Source organism: Schistocerca americana, chromosome 1, assembly GCF_021461395.2.
Source record: "Schistocerca americana isolate TAMUIC-IGC-003095 chromosome 1, iqSchAmer2.1, whole genome shotgun sequence".
In the NCBI taxonomy this organism is placed as follows: Eukaryota; Metazoa; Arthropoda; class Insecta; order Orthoptera; family Acrididae; genus Schistocerca; species Schistocerca americana.
The window spans coordinates 569,834,929-569,862,666 of NC_060119.1; positions in this window are offsets into that span (position 1 = coordinate 569,834,929).

Genomic DNA, 27,738 nt, shown 5'->3' on the forward strand with positions numbered 1-27,738 from the left:
CTTCTTCGCATACTAAAGATTTGTGGAGTAGAGTAGTTAGAGACCTGTGGTTAATTTATTTTTTCACCTGTTTTGTTTCCACCACACCTAATTCACGCTTATAATGAACTTTAAAATGAAACAGTTATTGAAGCAAATTTCTTACTATAACACTGATGGAAAAAATCTAACACCAAAACATAATTAGTGTAGACTAATGAAATTTCGGGAATACGTTTGTCTAGGTAACATATTGAAGTGATTAACATTGCAAGATCATAGGTTAACACAAGAGCGAGATAAACCATTTCAGATGTGGAGTGCCGGTTCATTAATAACTGGTGTAACCGCCAGAATGTTGAATGCAGGCAAGCAAACGTGCGTGCATTGAGTTGTACAGGTGCCATTAGCCAGTCTGTGGGACGGAGTTCCATGCCTGTTGCACCTGGTCGGTCAATACAGGAACGGTTAATACTGCTTGTGGGTGACGCTAGATGTCGTCCGATGATATGCCACATGTGCTCGATTGGAGACAGATACGGAGATCGAGCTGGCCAAAGAAACATGTCTACACTCCGTAGAGGCGTAGAGCATGTTGGTTTACAACAGCAGTATGTGGGCGAGCGTTATCCGGTTGGAAAACACCCCCTGGAAAGCTGTTCATGAATGGCAACACAACATGTTAACGTATAAATTTGTAGTCATGGTGCGTGGGATAACCACGAGAGTGACCCTACTGTCATACGAAATCGCGCCCCAGAGCGTAACTCCAGGTGTGGGTCCAGTGTGTCTAGCACACAGACAGGTTGGTTGCTGGCTGTTAACTGGCCTTCTAGCCAACACTCCACCATTACTGGCACTGAGGAAGCAGAACCGGCTTTCATCAGAAAACGCAAGTCGCAAATGGTGATTTGGTATGTATGGAATGCACGCTACAGGGCGTCTGGATCGAAGCTGTCTTTGAAGTAACCGATTTGTAACAGTTCGTTCAATCTCTGTGGTGCAAATGCTGCTGAAACTGCTGCTGCAGATGCAGTACAATGCGCCAGAGCCATACGACGAACACGATGGTCTTCTCTTACAGTAGTACTACGTGGCCGTCTAGAGCCCGGTCTTCTTGCGACTGCACATTCACGTGACCACCGCTGCCAACAATCGTGTACAGTGGCTATATTCCTGCCAAGTCTTTCTGCAGTATAGCAGAAGGAAGATCTTAACTTCTCGTAGCCCAATAACACGACCTCGTTCATACTCAGTGAGCTGTTGATAATGGTGTCTTTGTCGCCTTAAAGGCATTCTTGACTAACCTCAACTCATCATGTCCAATCCCAAAGGTAACTAACGCTCACAACCGTTACAGTGTTTATTTAAAGCAAACCTGATTTGCATCCTCGTAGTGCAGCTACTAGCGCCACTCTTATGCGGCTAGTACGAAATCTGAACAGATATAAGCATTTAGATGTAGAAACACGCCTAACAATTTTCGTTTATGTTGCACAACTCTTTCTTTGTGTTACGATTTTTTTCCGCCAATGTATAATAATCAACCAAGTAGCTGTAATATTGTCCCGTAGAAGATGAATAACGAACACTAACTTCACTTAGCCGGCCGCGGTGGTCTCGCGGTTAAGGCGCTCAGTCCGGAACCGCGCGACTGCTACGGTCGCAGGTTCGAATCCTGCCTCGGGCATGGATGTGTGTGATGTCCTTAGGTTAGTTAGGTTTAAGTAGTTCTAAGTTCTAGGGGACTGATGACCACAGAAGTTGAGTCCCATAGTGCTCAGAGCCATTTGAGCCACTAACTTCACTTAACGAAGGTTTATTCAGCACTTGCACATACAAGAGCGAGGAGCGAACTGCCTCCGGCCGGAACGCATATAGTATATATGCAGCTACAGAACATTCCAGTACAATGATTCTTGACATTTGTGGATACTTCTAGAATGTACTCGAACCGAATGTAGAAATTAAAATTGTACAGTACAGGTCAGTTTTGAATCACGACCCTCCATGCAACAGTTTAGTATCATAACCACTACACCACAGTGCTTCTCAGCGTCTTCTGTTACATTGCTCCGTCCTTAAGTGAACAGTGCCTCCGTGTTACGTCGTCCTAGTCCGGGAACGAGTCATCGGTCCTGCATACTCCGGCTCCCGATGACTGATTCTCGCCCTGGAGGTGATCTTCTTATAATTTCTTTTGCCGCTGCGCTTTTCGTCACCACTCCGCTTGTTGCCTGTCGCTGGAGCTTCGAATTTACCCTGGGTTGCAGGATCCTTATAGGGCTTCATTCGAAGGACGTGGACCGTATCTCTGGTCTTTCGTCGTCTTGTGGCGGGATCGAAATCTTCAACTTCATAAGTAACATCAGACAACCGTCTCGCAACCTTATAAGGTCCAAAGTAGCGCCTGAGGAGCTTCTCAGAGTGACCAACCTTCCGAACAAGAGTGAAGATCCAGACGAGGTCACCAGGCTAGTAGACAAAAGGGCGGGGCCTCGCATCATACCTTCCGCGATCGTTTTCTTGAGTCTGTAGCGTGCGGAGTAGAGCTAACTGCCGAACTTCCTCAGCTCTGGTTAACACCTGATCGATGTAGTCGTCGTCCACGTCATCAGAATGTAACGGAAACACAGTGTCCATCGTCGTAGTCGCCTCACGCCCATGCACCAGGAAAAGTGGCGTAAATCCTGTGGTGTCTTGTTTGGCGGTGTCGTAGGGAAACGTCACGAAAGGTAGCACCTCATCCCAGTTGCTCTGCTCAACACTGACGAACATTGATAGCGTGTCGGCCAAGGTCTTATTAAGGCGTTCAGCAAGCCCGGTAGTTTGCGGATGGTGGGCAGTCGTCATGTGATAAGTGATGTTGCACCGACAGTTTATCTCTGTCACAAGATTCGATTGAAAAACTTTCCCTCGAACCGTAATTAACGACCTTGGGGCACCGTGTTTTAATACAACGTCTTCCACGATGAACTTGGCTACCTCGAATGCTGTTTTCACAGTTGTTGTAATGGCATAGCGTGTCAGATAATCAATGCAAACAATAATCCATCTATTGCCACTAGCAGACGTTAGAAATCGTCCGAGGAGGTCAATCCCATCACGCTGGAAAAGCGTTTCGGCTGGTGGAATTGGTATGAGTTGGCCAGGTGGTTTCTGGGGAACTGCCTTTCTCCTCTGGCACTCTCGACAGTGCGACACATATGACGGACACTCCTAAGTAAACCTGGCCAGAAAAATCTCTTGTGGATTCTATCGTATGTCTTAATAAATCCTAAATGTCCGGCCTCAGGTGTGTCATGGAATTTCTGTAGAACATCTAAGTGCATGTGTTTAGGAATCACTGGTAGCCACCTTTTTCCAAACGGATCAAAATTTTTCTTGCAAAGTAATCCATTAACTACCTTAAATTGTCCTTTCACATCCTCTGACCGATTTAAGGCAAGCGTAATTTGAGACAACTTGGCCTCCTTCTTCTGCTCAGCAGAGAGATCCTGAAGTGCAGCGAGACAGTCACTATCTTCATCAAAGTCTTGATGGTCTTGCACGGGGTTTCTTGAGAGACAGTCGGCATCTTGATGTTTTCTTCCACTTTCGTACACTATGGTAATGTCACACTCTTGAAGACGTAGTGCCCACCTAGCGAGTCGTCCTGTTGGATCCTTAAGATCTGTCAACCAACAAAGTGAATGATGGTCTGTAACAACTGTGAATGGCCTTCCATACAGATACTGTCGAAATCTGCACATTGTCCAGATCACAGCAAGACATTCTCTTTCTGTGGCTGAGTAGTTTCTCTCAGCTTTGGTAAGTGTCCTAGAAGCATAGTCTATAACCTTCTCTTGTCCATCAGAAATTTGCACCAGAACAGCACCGATTCCATACCCACTGGCAACTGTGTGTAGTTGTATAGGTTCTCTCCCATCATACAGACCAAGTACAGGGTCAGTCGTCAGAGCTTTGCGCAGCACATCGAAAGAATCATGTTGAGCATCACCCCAGATAAATTTAGCATCAGCTTTTAACAACTCTTGGAGTGGCATGGCTTTGATACAAAAGTCTTTGATAAAATGACAGTAATAAGAACATAATCCGAGCAAGCTTCTCATATCTCTAATACTTTCAGGAATAGGAAATTTCATTATAGATCTCACCTTTTCTGGATCTGGCCGTAAACCTTCGTTTGACACAAGGTGTTCAAGTATTTTGATTTCTTTTGCTTCAAAGAGACACTTTCTTGGATTAAGTTTCAGTCCGCATTGTTGGAGACACTTAAGAACGGCCCTCAGTCTTTTTATATGTTCATCAGCTGTCTCTGAGAACAGTATAATATCATCAAAATAACAAAGACACATCGTCCAGCCGGCCGAAGTGGCCGTGCGGTTAAAGGCGCTGCAGTCTGGAACCGCAAGACCACTACGGTCGCAAGTTCGAATCCTGCCTCGGGCATGGATGTTTGTGATGTCCTTAGGTTAGTTAGGTTTAACTAGTTCTAAGTTCTAGGGGACTAATAACCTCAGCAGTTGAGTCCCATAGTGCTCAGAGCCATTTTGAACCACATCGTCCACTTCAGGTGCGATAGAAGATTACCCATCATCCGTTCAAAAGTTGCTGGTGCATTACACAAACCAAACGGCATTACCTTAAATTGATACAGACCTTCAGGGGTGATGAATGTAGTTTGCTCACGATCAGCTTCATCTACCTCAATTTGCCAGTATCCCAAGTACATGTCCATGATTGAGAAAAACTTAGCCTCCTTCACACAGTCTAGTGTATCGTCAATTCGGGAAGAGGGTAAACATCTTTTTTAGTTATCTTATTAAGCTTCCTGTAATCAACACAAAAGGGCCAACTGCCATCCTTCTTCCTGACGATGACCACTGGTGACGACTATGGGCTCTGTGAAGGCTGAAAGATGTCATTCTTCGTCATTTTCTCTACCTCTTCGCGAATTATTCGACGTTCCGTTGCTGACACACGGTATGCTCCCTGGATTATTGGTTGATGGTCTCCAGTGCTAATCCGGTGCTTCACCGTCGATTTGTCTAATTTGCTCTTCACCTGTGGATTGAAGCATTCAGAGAACCCTTGAAGAATGGCAAGTAGCTTCTTCTGTTGTTCCTTAGTGAGATCTGGTGATAGTCGAGCTAGAAGATCTTGTCTCGTAGTGGTAGCACTAATTTCGCCGACAGACTCGGCATGGGAGGTTTCTATGACGTTCAGCTGTTTTTCAACTAATGGCTCAGCGTTTGCTACGCACATGCGTCTTGGAATGATCTGCGGTTCTCGGCGACAGTTAACTATCCACAATTCACCGAATCCGTACTTAAACGAGACGACAGAGGCTGGTATGACCAAGTTATTCTTCAGTGGTATGCTTCTCTTACATTCCAATGCAAGATCCATGGGTTGATGCATGGCATGACACGTGACAGTTACCTTTCCAGCACTGACTGCAGGAATGACCACTTCATCCAGCAGACATAGTCTCCACACGCTCAGAGGCGCATCTTCCTGTCCACAGTGTCTCATCTCGTCTAGCATAATCTTCGTGCGACACAATCTACACTCCTGGAAATGGAAAAAAGAACACATTGACACCGGTGTGTCAGACCCACCATACTTGCTCCGGACACTGCGAGAGGGCTGTACAAGCAATGATAACTCGCACGGCACAGCGGACACACCAGGAACCGCGGTGTTGGCCGTCGAATGGCGCTAGCTGCGCAGCATTTGTGCACCGCCGCCGTCAGTGTCAGCCAGTTTGCCGTGGCATACGGAGCTCCATCGCAGTCTTTAACACTGGTAGCATGCCGCGACAGCGTGGACGTGAACCGTATGTGCAGTTGACGGACTTTGAGCGAGGGCGTATAGTGGGCATGCGGGAGGCCGGGTGGACGTACCGCCGAATTGCTCAACACGTGGGGCGTGAGGTCTCCACAGTACATCGATGTTGTCGCCAGTGGTCGGCGGAAGGTGCACGTGCCCGTCGACCTGGGACCGGACCGCAGCGACGCACGGATGCACGCCAAGACCGTAGGATCCTACGCAGTGCCGTAGGGGACCGCACCGCCACTTCCCAGCAAATTAGGGACACTGTTGCTCCTGGGGTATCGGCGAGGACCATTCGCAACCGTCTCCATGAAGCTGGGCTACGGTCCCGCACACCGTTAGGCCGTCTTCCGCTCACGCCCCAACATCGTGCAGCCCGCCTCCAGTGGTGTCGCGACAGGCGTGAATGGAGGGACGAATGGAGACGTGTCGTCTTCAGCGATGAGAGTCGCTTCTGCCTTGGTGCCAATGATGGTCGTATGCGTGTTTGGCGCCGTGCAGGTGAGCGCCACAATCAGGACTGCATACGACCGAGGCACACAGGGCCAACACCCGGCATCATGGTGTGGGGAGCGATCTCCTACACTGGCCGTAAACCACTGGTGATCGTCGAGGGGACACTGAATAGTGCACGGTACATCCAAACCGTCATCGAACCCATCGTTCTACCATTCCTAGACCGGCAAGGGAACTTGCTGTTCCAACAGGACAATGCACGTCCGCATGTATCCCGTGCCACCCAACGTGCTCTAGAAGGTGTAAGTCAACTACCCTGGCCAGCAAGATCTCCGGATCTGTCCCCCATTGAGCATGTTTGGGACTGGATGAAGCGTTGTCTCACGCGGTCTGCACGTCCAGCACGAACGCTGGTCCAACTGAGGCGCCAGGTGGAAATGGCATGGCAAGCCGTTCCACAGGACTACATCCAGCATCTCTACGATCGTCTCCATGGGAGAATAGCAGCCTGCATTGGTGCGAAAGGTGGATATACACTGTACTAGTGCCGACATTGTGCATGCTCTGTTGCCTGTGTCTATGTGCCTGTGGTTCTGTCAGTGTGATCATGTGATGTATCTGACCCCAGGAATGTGTCAATAAAGTTTCCCCTTCCTGGGACAATGAATTCACGGTGTTCTTATTTCAATTTCCAGGAGTGTATAATTGCCTGAGAAGCTTTCAAAAAGTCCCATCCGAGAATGACGTCATGACTACACTCTTGTAAGACGATGAAGTCTAAGGGCTATGTATGGTCACTTATACCCACACGAATGGTACATCTTCCTGTAGATTTTACATATTTCCCATTAGCCACCTTCAGCAGAGATGTTTTGTTGTCCACGAATACGGTTTTCTGCAACTGGCGACGGTACTTGTCCGAAATGACTGAATATAATGCTACAGAGTTGTCAAGAGCTTGGGCTGGTCGGCCATCCATGAGGATATTGAGGTAGTTTCCTGTCATTTTTGTTGTAATCGACGGCGGAGGATTTTTCTCTTCGGCGGCCTCACCTCCAAGGAAGGTCACACTCTTTAATTTTCCAGGTTGTGGAGGCTAGGTGATCGGCTGGAGCTTCTAAACGGCGATGGAGACCTTGATCGGCGTGTTGGGGAGCGTCCTCTCCAGTGGCTAGTTGCGGCGATGGTGACCTACGTCGTCCTGCACCCACATCTTCTTGTTCATCTTCGTCGTCCCGGAGTTGGCGTCGGCTAAGATCGGTCTGCTGTCTTCTGGCGCGGCTGTTATCAAATATCCGCCTCCTTTCTCGACAATAGCGCACCACATGTCCCCGTCGTCCGCAGTGGAAACATACTGGTTGGTTACCCTGGGTCCTCCAGACGTCAGTCTTCCTTGGTGCTAAAACAGGTTCTTCATGCGGCATTGTAGGATCGTAACTCTGCCTTGGTCTCGACTTTTTCATCGCTGTAAAGGGAAATGAAGGACTAGAGATTGGGTTCAATGTCTGCTCCACTTCTTCCCTTATGACCTCTTCAAGAGTCTCGGTTTCTTGCTCGCTGTGCAATCTGTAAGGGGTCCGTAGGCCCTTACTATAAGTTTGCACTCGGCACAGGTCGATAGGGCAAACAATCGATAGTGCGTCGTGTTGCGAGAGCGAGTGTAGAGTTGAGTGAGTTCCAGGTTGCGGGCTGAGCCGTGTGGAGGCCTGTTGCTGTAATGCAAAGGTTTACCGACAAAGGGAGTGGCCATCGCCGCGGTTTAACCCCTTTGTGTTAGAATAATACGGGAAAGTGAAGAAGTATAATTACGATAGTGATCAGTGATATTTCTGTGCCGATATTTGTGGTTTCGCGTCTACCACGCCGGCATCATTTGGATTGCAGTGTTGGATTGCAGTGTTGGACTGCAGTGATTGAATTTGCGTGTGACAATAATGAATAGCGAGGAAGCCTGTGCTGAGATTAGCCGTAATTAAATATGTATGACGAAGGCAGTGGCTGTCTCCTTCCTTTTGTATTTTTGAGACGAATATAGGTCCTTGATTAATGAAGCTGTGTTGGCGTTTCTTCTTGTCACCGGACATTTCATTATTACAGCATTTGAGAAGGACAAAATGGAATGTAACGACTCCGTAGCAGTCAAATCCGATTGCCAGCCCCATTAGGTACATGGTCACATTAATTAATATTTATTTGGGCTGCTATCCAGATCCGGATCGGATCGAGATACATAAATCGGAAGTGTTACACCCTTGGCTTACCGTGAAAGGACGAATCGTAAAGAACAATAGGTAATTTTATCTTGCTTAACGCGAGAAAATATTTTTCAATGTTGGATCGGGACAGAGCACAAACTTTAAAATCGCGACAAGAATCAGTGCATTTTTGAACAATACGAAGTAATAATATCTTACGATTGTGACTAAACTGTTTCTTCTCGCCATATTTGATAAGAATAATAGTGTCGATAAACTGTGTTATAATGTGCAAATGCGTAAATCCGCGCGAAAAACTGTGAAAAGTGAACACCAAAGAAAGACACGTGTGAACATTAAAATAGCAAAACGAGCTAAGAATTCGTCACTAAAGCTTTTACAGAAGTGTTTAATAGTAATATTGTGGCTGGAATTGCTTTTTGAATAGTGAAAATCGGACAGCTGCAAGTGGACCCATAAACTGTTATGCGGACGACAATTCATGGGGCGACGCAATTGTTGAGTGACGTCACGCAGACCCGTGTAGCAGTTGCGCCAAAGAGCTTCGATCTGCGAGGTGATTTCACACATCATCCCAACTACCTGTGCAAGGAGTAGTTCAAGGACAGACGCACTACACCAAGCGCCGACCCGGCATCTAGCGCCCAAACTACAACTACGCCCGCCTGCAGCGCCACGGAGCGGCCGGCTGAGAACTACGACGTCCCGCCACAGCAAGCAGCGCGACTTCGAGACACTGAGCGCCGACCCGGCATCTAGCAGCCGAACTACAAACTACGCCCGCCTGCAGCGCCACGGAGCGGCCGACGGAGAACTATGACGACTCGCCACAGATCTCCAGTGTGACTTCACGCGACTCCGGCGGCAGTACAGCGCCACGCCCACTTCAAACGTCAAAACATCGCGACTCGTGGTAACGTCAGTTGGTGAGTGAAGACTACTGGTTGGCATAACATTAAATTGTAGTGTGCAGTCTTCGTGGTAAATAAACAATTGTAAACTGAGTTTCACATTAGGAAAAGTGACCAACTACAGTAATTTCTGAAAAGTTTGCGAAACATACTCTGAAATATAGCATACTTATTGATGCATGTTGCGCAGTCTAAATGGTAATTATACAGATATGCTCATTGTTTTTGGGGATTTTACAGTAATAGATTTAATGAGTGGTGTGATTTATCTTATTTAGAACATTTTACATAAGCTGTGTATGTGAGAATTGATAATTGAAATTATTAGGTTTTGAGAGTCGTTATGTTCGGTATTCACATGTATTGTACCAATTTTGGGATTAACTGCAAAATACCACAGGTACTGTTTGATTAGTTTCATGGTAATTAGGAGTGTTTTATGTTGCTAGAGGATATTCTGTATTACTTGCCTGTGCATTAAAAATAAACCAAACATGTCTACTGAAGATAAGCAGGTTTGTGAGGCAGTAGTTGAAAGGAAAAGGATAGGACAGGAAGACAGAGATGATTCAGGAATCAGTGGTTATGGATTGTCATTAGATAGCCCATTAGCACATTCAACTAGTTATCCCAAGACACCGGGACAAACGACGAGAAATAAGTCAGTTTCAGAGGGTGCCGATATGTGGTCGGTATTGGCAGACTTGCTAAAGGAGGTTAAGGAAACTAGAGAAGAGGGAAGAATATCCCGAGAATCATTAGAGAAAGGTCTCAGAGAATCATTAAAGGAAGATTTACAAGAAACTAACGCATCATTAGAGAAAGGTCTCAGAGAATCATTAAAGGAAGGTTTACAAGAAAATAACACATCATTATAGAAAGGTTTACAAGAAGCTAGAGAAAGGGAAGAAATATTCTGCAAATCATTAAAGGAAGATTTACAAGAAACTATAGCACAAGAGATCAAAACATCGCAGATGAAGATGGAATGTAATCTGAAGAAGGAAATGCAGGAGTTACAAGATCAACTGAAGATGGATATCGACGAGAGAGAGAGGAAGCTACAGAAGAGCGTAGACCAAGTCCAGGGAGACATGGAGAAGATGGAAGGAAAGTTGACAAAAAAGATAGAAGACGATGTTGAAGAAACTAAAGCCGAATTGGGAGAAAGGATCGCCGAGGTGACGCAGATGCAGAAACAATGCAATGATGCTGTTAAGGGGATACGAGATAGGCAAAACCAACTGGCTGTCAATTTGAGAAATGCTATAGCCGTGCAACGAGAAGAGGATAACAAGAGGGTTGCAATGGAGGTCAGGCAATTACAACAGGGAGTGCAGCAATTGGAGAGCAAGACAGAAGAAATTGATAAACGAATTAGCAATGCCACTTTAACCGTTGGGGAAGGTAGAGTCGTTACCTTGATGAGCAGTGATAATCGGTACGTCCAAAATAATACAGGGCAGAAATTTAGACCGAAAGGAGGGTTGCACCCAATGATACTGTATTTATGAAATGGTTAAAAGGAGTTTTCCCAATACATTCTAACGACTCAGACAAGATTCAATTTGCAATAGATAGGATGGAAGGTGAGGCCTTCACTTGGGGAGTCAGGAAGAAGGAAGGGACTACTAGTTTTGATCAGTTTGAAGGGGAATTCTTGAAGAAATACTGGTCCAAAAGTCATCAGTGTGCAGCAATTGAGGACCTACTCCACCGCAAGTCACTTAATACATGGAGAGGAACGTTGAGAGAGTTTGCCGAACATTTATGGGAATTGAACGAGACCTTGGAACAACCCCTGAGTGATGACGTAATGATATCAGCGATAAAAAGAAGAATGAGCCGGAGAATGCAAGAAACTGTATCCGGGAGCCTAATTAAAGATAGGGAGGCCTTGATGGAAATACTGGAACAGTTGGAATCTGTTCGATCACAGGAACACAATCAAGCTAATGATCAAAACCGAGGGGGAAGTAATGACCCAAGGAATAATTTTGGTAATTCGTCTAATTATTGAGGAAGAGGTGGTGGCCATAGGTACAGGAACCATGGTGGTGAACGGCAATGGAGAAATGATTAGAGAAGGAGTGAAGAACCAAGAGATCGTGAGAGAGGATGGGATAGGCGAATGAATGACACAGTGCATATAGAAGAGGCGGAGAGACCGGAAAACTGAATGACACTCCAGATGAGGTCCGGTCAGGAGTGAGAGCTACAAGGACCAGAGTAAACCTACTAAGACACGACAATGGTGGAGATCTGAGAGAAGATCTAGGAGGAAAGAAGTGGGGTTCCCAAAGAACCCATGCTACCCATGATAGGGATCAAGCTGTGTGGACTGAATATCGAGGCATTAGTCGATACAGGAAGTGAAGCATGTGCAGTATCCAAGAGGTTATATGAACAGATACTAAAAGCAAATATTAGCTTGCCTAGTTTCCTGGTGAGTGGAGTGAGAATAGTGAGTGCGTTGGGTGCAAGGAGTAAACCTATTGAAGAACAAGTGTTGATTACCTTCGAGATAGAGGGAGAAGAATACGAAGCAACATTTTTGGTGGTGGCCGGATTGAACACATCAATTATTTTAGGGATAGATTGGTTGAATGAAGTTGATGCAGTAGTGAGTTTTGATGAAGGTACTATCAAGGTCAAAGGAAGAAAGGGAGAAGAGAAGAGGTTAAAGTTTGCTGAGGGGAGTGCAATCGAAGAAGAGGAGGAATTCAGAAGAATAAATTTGTGTCATGAAGAGGAACCCACCTTGGGATACGGGGAAGAGGAACTAGGAGAAGAAGTGTTGATATACCTTGAGGGATTAGCACGAGAGGATAGACATAAAGAGGATAAGATCAGTAAAAAGTAGGAGGAGATGACACATTTAGATGAGGGGACTAAGAGGAAATTAGCCACAGTATTATACAGGCATTGTAAGGTATTTTCTCAACAGCCAGGTATTATGAAAGGGGTGGAGTGTAAGCTAAAGATAAAGAACCATAAACCGTTCAATATAAAACAGTATTCCATTCCCCAGGCGAAACGAAGAGCAGTAGATGAAGAGATACAGAGGATGATGGACCTTGGTGTTATAGAAAGGGCCAACAGTCAATATAACAACCCCCTATTTGTTGTTGATAAGAAGGATGGAAAGGTGAGGATAGTTTTGGATGCACGAACAGTGAACAAAATCATCGAGCCGGAGTGGGACAAACCTGAGACTGTAGAAGAACTGATTCAAAAATTCCGAGGAGCAAAGGGGCTTAGTAGTATCGACTTAACTGCCGGTTACTGGCAAATACCATTGGCCACAGAGTCCCGCCAGTATACAGCATTTACTTATGGAGGAAGGTGCTATCAATTTAGAGTGTTGCCATTTGGGCTTAATGTGTCAGTGTCTGAATTCATAAGAGCGATGGATAAGATACTAGGCGAGGAGTTACTTAAAAGGGTCACCGTCTACGTGGATGACCTCTTGATAGCAAGCGAATCATGGGAAGAACATTTGAATAGATTGGATGCAATCTTGGCAGCTTTTGAAACCGCAGGGGTAACTGTAAAGCTGGACAAGTCGGAATTTGGCAAATCAAAGATAAAATTCCTGGGCCATATAATATCCAAGGAGGGTATCTATCCTGATCCTAGTAAAATGGAGGCTATTAGAAATTTTCCGACCCCCCATAGTAAGAAGCAGTTGCGAGCATTCTTTGGGGTTTGTGAGTTTTATAGAAAATTTGTCAAAGGATCTGTACTTAATGCCCCGAGTATGAGGGAATTGACCAAGGCGAGGGTGCCGTGGCATTGGAGTGCAGAGTGCCAAACCGAGTTTGAGAATATCAAGGAAGCAGACATATTGTACCACCTGGATTTTTCCAAGGATTTTTATTTAGGAGCAGACAGCTCTGACTATGGACTAGGAATACATTTGTACCAAATGGAGACGGGCGAAAATGGTGAGAGTGTAAGAAAAATAGCGTTCGGTAGTAGAAGTTTAAATGCTTGGGAGAGGAAATATTCGATTACTGAAAGGGAGGCATTGGCAATTGTGTGGGGGTTTAAGCGTTTCCGGTATTATTTGGCCGGGAGGCATGTGAAAGTAGTGACTGACCATAAGGTCCTTACATTTCTGACCACAAGCAAGTTGAGGCATAGCAGACTAACGCGATGGGCCCTGGCATTACAGGACTATGACTTCGAGATAATTTATGAACCAGGAGGAACACATATAATACCTGATGCTTTGTCAAGATTACCAGCTGACTCGAGAGGAATGTTGGTGGAGAGGCCAGAAGGAGAAGGAGTTAGAATTAACCTGATGAAGGGAGTACAGTATGAAGAATTCATAAGGAAGTTCCTAAAGAATGTGCGCAGGGAACAGAACGAGGACGAGAAATTAAAGACGATTAAAAACAAATACATGTGTGCAGGAGAGGAAAGAATTCGCACATTTTATTATATTCATAATGGGATACTTTATAAAAGAAACAAGGAGAGTGAGGAGAACTAGAAACTCTGTGTGCCTGAGCATGTGGTAGAAAAATTAATTTGGTACACGCACTATAGTAATGCGCATTATGGACCAAAGAAGTGCCTGGAAAAGTTGAAGTTAGATTGTGCATTCAACAACATGGGAAGGCGTATACGTAAGATACTGAGTACATGTGACACCTGTCAAAAATCTAAAACGGCTACAGTACAGCACAAAGGATATATGCATCCAATTGTACCAACAGCAACTAAGGACATAGTTGCAGTGGATCTCTTTGGGCCACTTCCTGCCTCACGAGGGAATTACACACAAATCTTAGTAGTGGAAGAACTGGTTTCCAAGTACATAAAATTTTACCTGTTGAAGAAAGCTACTAGTAGAGCCATCATTAACCATTTTAAGAAAGACTATTTTCAAAAGGTGTGTATTCCTAAGCGAATTTTGAGTGATAATGGGTCACAATTTAGGTCAAAGGAGTGGACAGAGATGATAAATGAGCACAGAATAGAGCAAATTGCCATTTCTAGGTATAGGCCAGCTTCTAACCCTGCAGAACGAACAATGAAGGAATTGAACCGTTTATGCCGACGATACTGTCATAGGAAGCATGATTCATGGAAAGAATATCTGGAAGAATTTGAGCGGGTCAGGAATCACCTCCCACATGATTCTACAGGGTTTGCACCATGTGAAGTATTGCTCAATCAAGAACCCGACAGTATTTTTCGTGAGTTGGTAGTCTACCTACCAGGAAGTTCATTGACTTGGGAAAGGAAATTGGAGCTAGTGGAATTAAGTATGAAGGAGAAGGCTAGAAAAAGACAGGAAAGACATGACAAGCTAGTGAAACCGATAGCTTACCGAGTGGGAGACCTGGTACTAGTAAAGGTTCATGCAAAATCAAAGAAAATAAACTCTGAAATACATAAATTCAACCACGTTTATAAGGGACAATACAGGATTATAAAAATTGGTCATCCTAACACTGTGGAGTTGGAATATGCACGGACAAAGAGAGTGCATGGTAAGGAACACGTGGAGAACATAAAAAGGTACTACTCACACGAGAACAGGGATAACCCAGATGAGGAAGGGGAACTCGATTAGGGCGAATGTCTGAAATGAGAGTGTTCAAGCTCCTTGATGTAGTTGGGTAGGACATGTTTAGAACATTTAGTTGTTAAACGGACATTTGAAAAAGGGGAATGTTCATTTGCATTGTATTTTCTGATGTATTGTAACTAGAACTTCATATTTCATATCGACGATTACCTGAGAATGGGTGTAAAAACCTGTAACAACTAATTTGTAATATAATAATTCGTATGTCATGTGTTCAAGTAATAATTTTTGATTGTATGTTGTGTGTTTCATTCAATATTGGACTATAGAGGACTATTGCTGTTTGATATAAAAAATTTTAATTTGGACAATGCCATGTTTATGAGGTGTAATAACCTTTTGTAGAATATTATTGTGGAGGCAGCCCACTACCGGAGTCGAGGGATTATTTGGTGAATTGTAATTTCATTAATTATTTACACTATGTGTTTTGTTCAGGTGTAGCAATGTCTAATTCCCTTGCCGATTCTTTTACGCCAGTGGCTCCAAAGAAGTTTTCGAGGGCGGGGATGTAAGGGGTCCGTAGGCCCTTACTATAAGTTTGCACTCGGCACAGGTCGATAGGGCAAACAATCGATAGTGTATCGTGTTGCGAGAGCGAGTGTAGAGGTGAGTGAGTTCCCGGTTGCGGGCCGAGCCGTGTGGAGGCCTGTTGCTGTAATGCAAAGGTTTACCGACAAAGGGAGTGGCCATCGCCGCAGTTTAACCCCTTTGTGTTAGAATAATACGGGAAAGTGAAGAAGTATAATTACGATAGTGATCAGTGATATTTCTGTGCCGATATTTGTGGTTTCGCGTCTACCGCGCCGGCATCATTTGGATTGCAGTGTTGGATTGCAGTGATTGAATTTGCGTGTGACAATAATGAATAGCGAGGAAGCCTGTGCTGAGATTAGCCGTAATTAAATATGTATGACGAAGGCAGTGGCTGTCTCCTTCCTTTTGTATTTTTGAGACGAATATAGGTCCTTGATTAGTGAAGCTGTGTTGGCGTTTCTTCTTGTCACCGGACATTTCATTATTACAGCATTTGAGAAGGACAAAATGGAATGTAACAACTCCGTAGCAGTCAAATCCGATTGCCAGCCCCATTAGGTACACGGTCACATTAATTAATATTTATTTGGGCTGCTATCCAGATCCGGATCGGATCGAGATACATAAATCGGAGGTGTTACAAATCCAAGTGCCTTCTGAACTTCCTTTCTCACTATCTGACGAAGAACACGTGTGAAATCAGTTGCTTCCTCCATCACAAACATCGACACGACGTTTGGAAGCTGTTCAAACTTCTTGCGTGTAATTCTTTTTTGATGCATTGTCTCGATATAGTGGCACCATTTTATGAAGTCGTCCGCTGTCGAAACCTCCTTCAGGAGTAGGGCTTGATACATGTCCTCAGCAAAACCCTTCATGAGATGTGCAACCTTATCTTCCTCCTTCATTCTAGAATCCACTGTTTTACACAGGTCCAAGACTTCTTGAATGTAGGATGCTGTAGTTTCTCGTGGACGCTGTGCCCTGCACTTTAGTTTATCTTCAGCCTTGCATTTCTGCCATTGTGTGTCGCCGAAATACTTGTGCAGTTCCGCCTGGAATACTTCCCAGCTTGTGAACTTCTCGTTGTTCTCATACCATTGCTTGGCAGAGCCCCTCCAAGTAGAAAAAATACGTTAGCCAAACACACAGTGTCCTCCCATTTCTTAAATTTGGCTATACGCTCATATACCTTCAGCCACTTGTTTGGATCTTGGCCATCGTCACCAGAGAACCCGGAAGGATGTCTCATGTGGTGGCACACAGTTGCTGTCATCGTAACGCCCTCTTCTTCTTCTGTCTCCGATAGATTGCGATCTGTTGAATATGGCTCGAACTCGGGTTTCTCGCCACGTAAACGGCGGCTCTGTCGTGGCCTGACAGGAGCCACTGTGTCGTCGATGATGTGCGATATCACAAGTTTCAGTACCCAGCGCGTCCACCAGAATAATGTCAGGTATAAGAAGGTGTAATTAGCTGTATGACGAACACTAATTTCACTTAATGAAGGCTTATTCAACATTTGCACATACAAGACGCGCAGAGCGAACTGCTTCTGGCCAGAAGACATACACAATATATGCAGGTACCGAACGTTCCAGTACAATTATTCTTGACATTTGTGGATACTTTTAGAATGTACTCGAACCGAATATAGAAATCAAAATTCTAGAGAGCAGGTGAGTTTTGAACTCAGGACTCTCCATGCAATAGTTTAGTATCATAACCACTACACCACAGTGCTACTCAGCTGCTTTTGCGACACTATTGATGCAATAGTGTAGGCAACATATACTAAGACATTTTTTCTGAATATATTTTTGCATATTATATAGTATTGTTAGAACATTTATGGGTTGTTGGGGCCCCTCTTTTGTGCAGCTACAGTTGCCCCTCCCCTAAGTCCGGCCATGACTCTGGTGGCCTTCTAGATGTCGCAGAGAATTGCAGCTCTAACGATTTACTTACCTACCGGCGGTGTATGTATGTACGAAGTTATACTGACGTCTAATCATGTGTTTTGAGTATTTCACTTATTTTGTCAGGTGGTGTATTTGCTGTAGGTTACAGCGTGGAGAAAAATAAGATAATGTCCATAACAAAAAGAAAGAAAATGATAGCATTAAGGGCTGATACTAAGAAGCGATATGAAGTGGGCACAAACGCTTAGTCTGTATCAAGAAGACCTGGACTTTTTTGGGAGGACTGCGGGAAAGTGCAGTGATCAGTTCTGTCCCACACTGAATGCACTTCGTACATTGAGGTGACAAAAATCATTGGATACCTCCTAATAAAGTGTCAGATATTCTTTTGTCCGGCATAGTGCAGCAGCTCGACGTGGCATGGGCTCAAGAACTCATTGGAAGTCCCCTGCAGAAATATTGCTGTCCATAATTGCGAAAGTGTTGCTAGTACAAGAATTTGCGCACGAACTGATCTCTTAATTATGTCTCACAATTGTTTGATGGGATTCATGTCAGGAGACCTGTGTAACCAAATCATTTGCTCGAACTGGCCAAAATTTTCACCAAACCAATCACAACCAATTGTGGCTCAGTTACATAGCGCATTGGCTTGATTCAAATGGCTCTGAGCACTATGGGACTTAACTGCTGTGGTCATCAGTCCCCTAGAACTTAGAACTACTTAAACCTAACTAACCTAAGGACATCACACACATCCATGCCTGAGGCAGGATTCGAACCTGCGACTGTAGCGGTCGCGCGATTCCAGACTGTAGCGCCTAGAACCGCTCGGCCAACCCGGCCGGCATAGCGCATTGTCATCCATAAAAATTCCATTGTTATTTGGCAACATGAAGTCTATGAATGGCTGCAAAAGGTCTCCAAATAGTTGAGCATAACTGAATTCCCTAACGGTTTCTGAAATGGAATGTCCCATGCCTCTAGCTATAATTACCATTTCACGCTCAAAAGCTGTTAATTTCTGTCGTGCAGCCATAATCGTGTCCGAAACCTATTCATGTGAATCATCTGATTGTACCTGCCAATGCACTATCTTTTAAATCTTGTGTATGCGATTCTATCACCATCTGTATATGTGCATACTGCTATCTTATCACTTTTGTCACCTCAGTGTAGTCCATGGGAAAGTGTGATAGCAATACTCAGGGAACCTGAATCTTTCGAAGGAAGGTGGCATTTTTCTGGCGAGATACTAATGCATAAATTTAGAGACTCAGAAGTCTGTGTAACTTTTTTGCAGTCACGATAGAAAGTAGTGGGGAAAAGCTGGCATCAGGACAATTTGTTAGTGTGGGTTGGTTCGCTATGTCAGGGGAAAGCATACATTCAGAGGCAAACCTATTATTCTCTTTTGATTGACAGGTCCTTAACCTATTGTTGTCGTAAGTGGATTATGACCCTCTAGGGATAATCTGTCCCTCTACTTCTTCCCCTCCCCCTCCTGCTCCAAACCATCTATAAACCACCAACGCTCCACCCTCCCTCTCACTGATACAAGTACACTTTCAGGCCAGAGTTATTCAAATAGCCCCCTCTCACTCTATCAGTTTGATTGACCAATTAATTAAATTGACCAATTAATCTTGGCTTATGAAAAATAAAGATAAAATAAGATTACAAGCCAATGAAAAATTAAATTCCGAATTCCTCAGGTACATAGCAGGATACACCAAGCTACACTACAAAGGAAATATGGATATGAGGAAGGAATTAAATATTTTCTATACAAACAGTAAGGCCGATGAATACCGACAAAAATGGATTTCCTGTCTGTTAGGAATGGACAAATCAAGATTACCACTACATTTTTGGCGAAATACTCTGCAAGGTAAAATATGCATTGGAAGAGCTGCAAAACGATGGAAATACCAGGTGTAGCTGCTTCAGGCTGAGGGAATGGCTAATGCATGACGGAAGAAGAAGAAGAAGACCAATTAATAAAGCCCTCCCCCGTCTGGTAAATTCTGCAGCCCTCCCCCACTTGGAAATTGGCGGCTCTGTGCAGGAGAGGAAGGATCTCATGACAGGAAATTCAATTACATAGCAGAGGGTATATTGCTTATTTAAAAAAAAAATCCATTCGCAGCAGCTCTGTGCGTGCGGGCTCTTCCTCCCGTGGTGGCACATTGGAGTGTGAATGTACAGTGCGAGAGGACTTACTGTCCTCCCCATGTTTCCACTCACAATAACTAGACAGAACAAGTTGTCTCGTATAAGTGTTTATTACATTAAACTTTACAACTTGCACAGGCAGCACGCCAACTGCAGCTCCTGGCTTAGCTGGAAGACATACACGCCCGTCTGCTACAGGGTCTCACAGCTACCTGCTCGGCCGTTACAACAGCTAATCCTACCTGCGCGCACAAAGGACCTGTGAGATCCACTTCTGCACGTAGGTTGGAAATTCTTCCGACAGTGAGCAGACTATACTGGACAGTCTGCTATGCCCAGTTTAAAGCTGACACTGCATAGCAGTTGGAGTGAGTAGCAGAGTCCAAACATACTCCCTTGCTGTAGATCATGTATGTATTCTGTGGACCACCTCTTCCAAAAGGACTGATGCAACTGCTGCACAAGTTGCTATCTGTGCAACCTGTTGACGGGAACCTCAAGGACAGAGGGTTCAGGATGAGCACAAAGGGGTAGTCCGATTAGGAAATGACCAGGAGTGAGAGCAGCAGGAGAATCTAGGTCATCAGAGAGAAGACGCAACGGCCTTGAATTAAAGCATGCTTCTATCTGAATTAACACAGTAGTCAGTTCTTCAAATGTCAGTACTGCATTGCCAATGACACGTTTGAGATGTGACTTCATGCATTTGATTCCTGCCTCCTAGAGTCCACCAAAGTGAGGGGCACGAGGTGGAGTGAACCTCCAACTGATTCCCTCAGAGGTCGAAAAATTCACCACACCTTCAACAGTAGCATCATTAGAGAGAAAACGTTTAAGCTCATGAGTACATGTGAGAAGGTTTCCCTCTTCATGCAATGAATCTCCTGAGGGTGGCCAAAAATGAACTTGTTACCAAGTCACTAACTAATTCTAAGTGGATGGCCTTGGTTGCCATGCAAATGAATAAAGCAATATAAGCCTTGGTGGTGGTAACTTTACTCCGTCTTCCACCATGCTTTACAGCAATAGGGCCTGCATAATCTACTCTACAGTGCTGGAATGGATGAGACTGGTTTACTCTAGCTGTAGGTAGCTGACCCATGAGCTGAACTGCTGTCTTGGACTTAAGCCTAAAGCATTTTAAACATTTGCTGATAACTCCTTTGACTGTGTTATGCCCATTGGGGATCCAAAACCGCTTACGCAAAATAGCCAACAAAAGTTGTGACACAGCGTGCAACTAATTTTCATGTTCATCTATTATGATAATTTTTGTCAAATGATGCTTAGGCGGTACGATAGTAGGATGGCGCTCATCATATGGTACATCAGCATTCATTAATCTCCCTCCCACTCATAAAATACCTTCGGCATCAACAAACGGATGCAAATCCCTTAATTTGCTATTATGTGGGACAGGGGAGCTGGCCTTCAACAAAGCGATCTCATTACCATATTCACTACATTGAGCTGCGCCAAGTGCCCTTTTGATAGCGCTGTGGCATTCCTGTGGAGTGAGTGGCCCAGTTATCCTGTCTGATTGCTGAAGCCTAGTGTTATTAGCAAACCTCAGTGCATAGGCGAAAACTCTGTAAGTTTTCTTGAATGATGAATATTTACACAGCAGTTCATCATCAAGATTAATGACCGACACAAAGGATACTTGTGTACAGCTTCTGTTGGGCGCATCTTCTACACTAAGTGGAGTGCAGGTGTTGTAGTCTAGGTCACAAGTGGATAGCCATGATGGGCCAAACCACCACTGAACAAGTGAACTCAAGGTAGCTGGATTAATACCACGTGATAAGTGGTCAGCAGGATTATCCTCTGATTTGACATGTCTGCAGTTGGCAACTGAACTCAGTTCCTGGATTTCAGAGACTCTGTTAGCAACAAAGGTTTTCCAGTGACAAGGACTATGCTGCAGCCAACAGAGAACAATTGTGGAGTCTGTCCACAAATGAATGTCGCCACTATCTATGATGCCTAAGGCATTGGTCACCTTGTGAATGAGTCAGGCAAGAAGCAGCGCACCACATAATTCCAGTCATGGAAGAGACTGTTGTTTTACAGGGGCAACCCGAGATTTGGCTGCAGGCAATGAGACCAACACACTGTTATTGGGAAGAACACATCTGACATACACACACACACCATATGCCAACTGTGAAGCATCACAAAAACCATGAATTTCTAATTTAACATGTTGGGGCAAGGAATTATATTCCTGTTAAGCAAAATAGCATTTGGGGAAGGCAGTTGCTCACAAACAGCATTCCATCCAGTTGGATGGAAGAGTTTCATCCCAATCAATGCTTAGTTGCCACAAGTGCTGCAAGAACAATTTACATCTTATGACTGCTGGACCCAGAAGCCCCAGCGGGTCATAGATTGATGCTGTTGTAGACAGGACATTGCTTTTGCTAACCTTTGAGAGCCGATGACTCTTCAGCACATGGCACTGGAATGTGTCGGAGCCAGAGTGCCACAATATCCCTAACATTATTATGGCTTGTTCACCAGTAAGATGGCAAGGCTAAGACGTTTCCCTGTCCTGCACAGGAATTTTTTCCATGACCTTGTGACTATTAGAACATCGTTTCCTCAGTGGAAACCCCCCCAAAGCAAGTAGTTGAGTCAGCTGGATTTGAAGTTCCTGAGCTTCAGCTTCCGTAGCTGAACCACCTAAGAAGTCATCCACATAAAAGCTAGACATCAAGGCTTGCGATGCCATTGGAAACCTGTTTTGATTTTCCAGAACCAACTGTTGAAGACATCTGGCAGCAAGAAAGGCAGCAGGAGCGGTTCCATAAGTGAGTGTACACAGTCTATATTCTTGTATCGTTTCAGATGGTGATTCCCGCCACAGAATTCTCTGGAAGTTCCTATAATCAGGACGGAGAGACACTTGGCGATACATTTTTGCTGTCAGCTGACAGACCACATTAAAGGAGCGAAATTTTATAATAATGGAAAATAAATCTGGCTGAACATTGGGACCAACCGTCAAGATATCATTGGGATATACTCCATTATAACTGGCAGCAGAGTCATCAAATACTACCCTCAACTTAGTAGTGGAGCTGCATTCTTTGAAGACAGCATGATGTGGAAGGTAACACCCTGGACCAATAATATCTTGAGAATTAGAGATCTCCATGTGTCCCAGTTCGACATATTCATGCATGAATGCAGCATATTCCTTCTGCAGATTCGGTTGCCTTTTAAACCTCAAGATGCGCCAGTCTCTGAGAGGCTTGTTGTTGTGATTCGCCTAATGATTTACAGTCAGGTTTCACTGGTAGTCGAACCACAAATCTCCCTTCTTCATCTCGTGCCATGTGGCGCTAAAAGTGAGCCTCACATATTTTATCCTGCTTGCTCATCGTTTTCGTAGACAGTTCCTCTAACTCCCAAAACCTTTGCAGTTTGGCATCTAAATTTTCACCTCTAACAAAGCATGAGGTCACCGCAGAGCGAGGCACGTTGCATGCAGCTGAAGGCATCCTACCAGACAAAATCCAGCCAAATCTTGTTTCGACCAGTGAAGGATGACTTGGTTTCACCAGCCTTTCCTTACAAACAACGTCAAAGAAAATCTCAGCACCAAGAATTAAATCTACTGTGGCAGGCTTGTTGAATTATGGATCAAATGGCTCTGAGCGCTATGGGACTTAACTTCTAAGGTCATCAGTCCCCTAGAGCTTAGAACTACTCAAACCTAACTAACCTAAGGACATCACCTACATCCATGCCCGAAGCAGGATTCGAACCTGCGACCGTAGCGGTCGCGCGATTCCAGACTGTAGCACATAGAACTGCTCGGCCACCCTGGCCGGCAATTCTGGATCAGCGAGCGGAAGATTACATGGGACACTCCAGGACCTTGTGTCTATCTTGCTCGCTGGTAGGTCACTGGTGACATGATCTACGATAGCACAAGTGGTTCTGACATGAAGTCGTTGAGCCTAGACGACAGTTCAAAATCACAAGTGTAAGACACTGAGGCTGCAAAGGCATTGTTTATGCCTTTCACAGGAAACGAATGGTTACTTCGTTTCAGTTTTAATTTCTCTGCCATGCCCTTAGATATAAAGGATAGCTGACTCGCACTATCTAGCAGAACTCTGCAAACCTGCTGCCTACCCATGCTGTCTTTAATGTTGACAACAGCTATTACTAACAAAACATTACATTGGATGTTTGCCTTTCCGTTCGTAGCTTGATGGTCCAAGGAATGGCCTCCTGGTTCACTATTCTGCCCATTCCTTGTTTCAGCAGGCTTGTGGAGCAGTATGTTGTGTCTTTCTTTACAGGTCTTACAAGGAGAAATCCTGCATTTAGTCGAGAAATGCCCGCCGCTCATCGACATTTAGTGATTGAAACCCTTTGCATTTAGTGATAGTATGAGGTTCACTACAAAAATTACATGATTCCTCAGCATCAGCATTAACGAGATGAGCCCTCCTCACATGTCTCGTTTGATTTGAATTATTGGCATTTCCTTGCGAATCCCTTGAGGTGTTATCCCTGAACCTGATCAACTCAAGGGCCTGACATTTTGTTTCCAAAAAATCTATTAGTTGATTTAATGTAGTGAATGTTGACCCAGACATCTTTATCTCCCACTCATGACGATCTGTGGGTCTACTACTGGACAGAATCTCTTCCGAAAGAATAACTTCATGAAGTGGAACATCAGGTTTGAGAGCTTCTAAGGCCTTCAAATGGCTGCATACGTCATTAATTAGTTGCCTATAATCGCTCGCTGCGCCATGGCCGACTGTAGGCAAGGCCAACAAAACCTTTGCATGTCTGGCTGCAATTATTTTTGGGTTATTATACCTCTGCGTGATAAGTCCCCAGGCTATCGATAGATTTCCTGCTATGGCAGGTATATGTTTCAAAAGGTCTTTAGATTCACCTCGCAAAGACCAATTAAGGTAATGAAGTTTTTGAACGTCATCAATTGAATTGTTATTCATAATGAGACTCAGAAATGTATCCCTGTATGATGACCACTTTAGGTAGTCACCTTCAAAATTTGGCAAGTTAATAGCGGGTAGTTTCAAAGAACTGACACTACCTGATGGATTCGAGCCCAAATGCTGCGGAAGCTGGGTGTACCTCTTCATTGAACCCTTGATAGTGGATTCAACAAAGTCCCACGAATCCTCGAATTCTGCCCTGTCCTTACTATGATCTGCTGATTCGTATTCAATTTCCAGCTGTGTTTGAGACGGCTCAAAATCAGTCTGAATCCGAGTCAGTCGACTTAATTTTGATTCCAACATTTCGATGCTGGCACTGTCTGCAGACTGCACAAAGCTCGCTAAGCGCGCGGCCTTTGCTACACCTCTCTGCTTGACTAACTTTGTTTTCTCTGAGGGCTCCATTTTAGGACCAGGAAGATGATCGCAGGAAGCCAACAGTTGCACTCACCAGGCTGCAGCGGCAATGCGAGGCAGTACGGACTGGAACAGCAGCGGCGTCAAGGGCACTGGCAGCTGGCGTGGCAGGCGCTGCAGTCTCCGACGGCGCGAAGTTTCGGCGGGAACAGGAGGTGACGTCACCGATGATGCTGGCGCCGACACGTTTCTGTGCCTCTCGAATTTGAATTAGAGACACATTAAATGTTCACAAATATGTATCCGATCGCCGTTGTTAAGGCTGTTATTGTCGCAGTCCCGAACAGGCCTTGGGACGCTTGATAGCAGTCAACAACGAAACCGATAACGTGCGCAGCTCACACGTGGTTTTTTAGAAGTTCACAAATACCGGAAAATAAATCCGCGCGAACGTAAATTCCGCGTGGTCACTGTATCCAGTCCGGAGGACCAAAAAATGTGCGCGCGGGCTCTTCTTCCCGTGGTGGCACATTGGAGTGCGAATGTACAGTGCGAGAGGACTTACTGTCCTCCCCTTGTTTCCACTCACAATAACTAGACGGAACAAATGTTTATTACATTAAACTTTACAACTTGCACAGGCAGCGCGCCAACTGCGGCTCATCTATCTTTAAAAAGCTGATAAAAAAGCTCTTAACGCCTTTTTAAGAGACAGTCGGCACTCCTCATCTGATCGTATAAGCGTAGAAAAGTTGTGGAATGATTTCAAAGAGATAGTATCGACAGCAATTGAGAGACATATACCACATAAATTAATAAGTGATGGAACTGATCCCCCGTGGTACACAAAACGGGTCAGATCGCTGATGCAGAAGCAGCGAAAAAAGCATGCCAACTTTAAAAGGACGCAAAATCCCCAACACTGACGAAGTTTTGCAAAAGTTCGAAATATAGTGCGTACTTCAATGCGAGATGCTTTTAATAATTTCCACAACGAAATTCTGTCTCGAAATCTGGCAGAAAACCCAAAGAGATTCTGGTCATACATAAAGCACACCAGTGGCAAGACGCAATCAATACCTTCACTGCGCGATAACAACGGTGAAGTCGCTGATGACAGTGCCACTAAAGCAGATTTAAACACGATTTTCCGAAACTCTTTCACCAAAGAAGACGAAGTAAATATTCCTGAATCCTAATCAAGAACAGCTGCCAAGTTGAGAAACATAGAAATAGATATCCTCGGTGTCGCAAAGCAGCTTAAGTCACTAAATAAAAGCAAGGCTTCCGTTCCAGATTGTATACCAGTCAGGTTCCTCTCAGATTATGCTGATACAATAGCTCCATATTTAGCAATTATATACAACCGCTCGCTCGCAGAAAGATCCGCACCTAAAGACTGGAAAATTGCTCAAGTCACACCAATACCCAAAAAGGGAAGTAGGAGTAATCCGTTGAATTACAGGCCCATATCACTAACGTCGATTTGCTGTAGGGTTTTGGAACATATACCGTATTCGAACATTATGAGGTACCTCGAAGAAAACGATTTATTGACACGCAGTCGGCACGGATTCAGAAAGTATCGTTCTTGCGAAACACAACTAGCTCTTTATACTCATGAAGTAATGAGTGCTATCGACAGGGAATGTGAAATTGATTCCATTTTTTTAGATTTCCAGAAGGCTTTCGACACCGTTCCTCACAAGCGTCTTCTAACCAAACTGCGTGCCTATGGAACATCGCCTCAGTTGTGCTACTGGATTCGTGATTTCCCGTCAGAAAGGTCACAGTTCGTAGTAATAGACGGAAAGCCATCGAGTAAAACAGAAATAATATCCGGCGTTCCCCAAGGAAGTGTTATAGGCCCTCTATTGTTCCTGGTCTTAGATTGTTTGCAGATGATGCTGTCATTTACCGTCTTGTAAAGTCATCAGATGACCAAAACGAATTGCAAAATGATTTAAATAAGATATCTGTATGGCGAGAAAAGTGGCAATTGGCCCTGAATAAAGAAAAGTGTGAAGTTATTCACATGAGTACTTTGTAATTCGCTAAATTTCGATTACGCGGTAAGTCACATAAATCTGAAGGCTGTAATTTCAACTAAATGCTTAGGGATTACAATTACAAATACCCTAAATTGGAACGATCACATAGATAATGTTGTGGGTAGAGCCAACCAAAGACTGCGATTCATTGGCACAACACTTAGAAGGTGCAACAGGTCAACTAAAGAGACTGCTTACAGCACGCTTGTCCGCCATATTCGGGAGTATTGCTGTGCGGTGTGGGATCCGCATCAGATGGGACTGACGGATGACATCGAAAAAGAACAAAGAAGGGCAGCTCGTTTTGTATTACCGCGAAGTATGGGAGATAATGCCCCAGATATGATACGTGAATTGGAGTGGCAATCCTTAAAATAAAGGCGTTTTTCGTTGCGACGGGATCTTCTCATGAAATTTCAGTCACCAGTTTTCTCCGTCAGATTGCGAAAACATTCTGTTGGCACTCATCTACATAGGGAGAAATGATCATCACGATAAAATAAGAGAAATCAGGGCTCGCACAGAAAATTTTAAGTACTCGTTTTCCCCGTGCGCCGTTCGAGAGTGGAACGGTAAAAAGACAGCTTGAATGTGGTTCACAGAACCATCTGCCAGGCACTTTATTGTGAATAGCAGAGTAATCACGTAGATGAAGATGTAGAACAAGCGGCAGTGGTAATACCAATGGTGGCAAACGCCC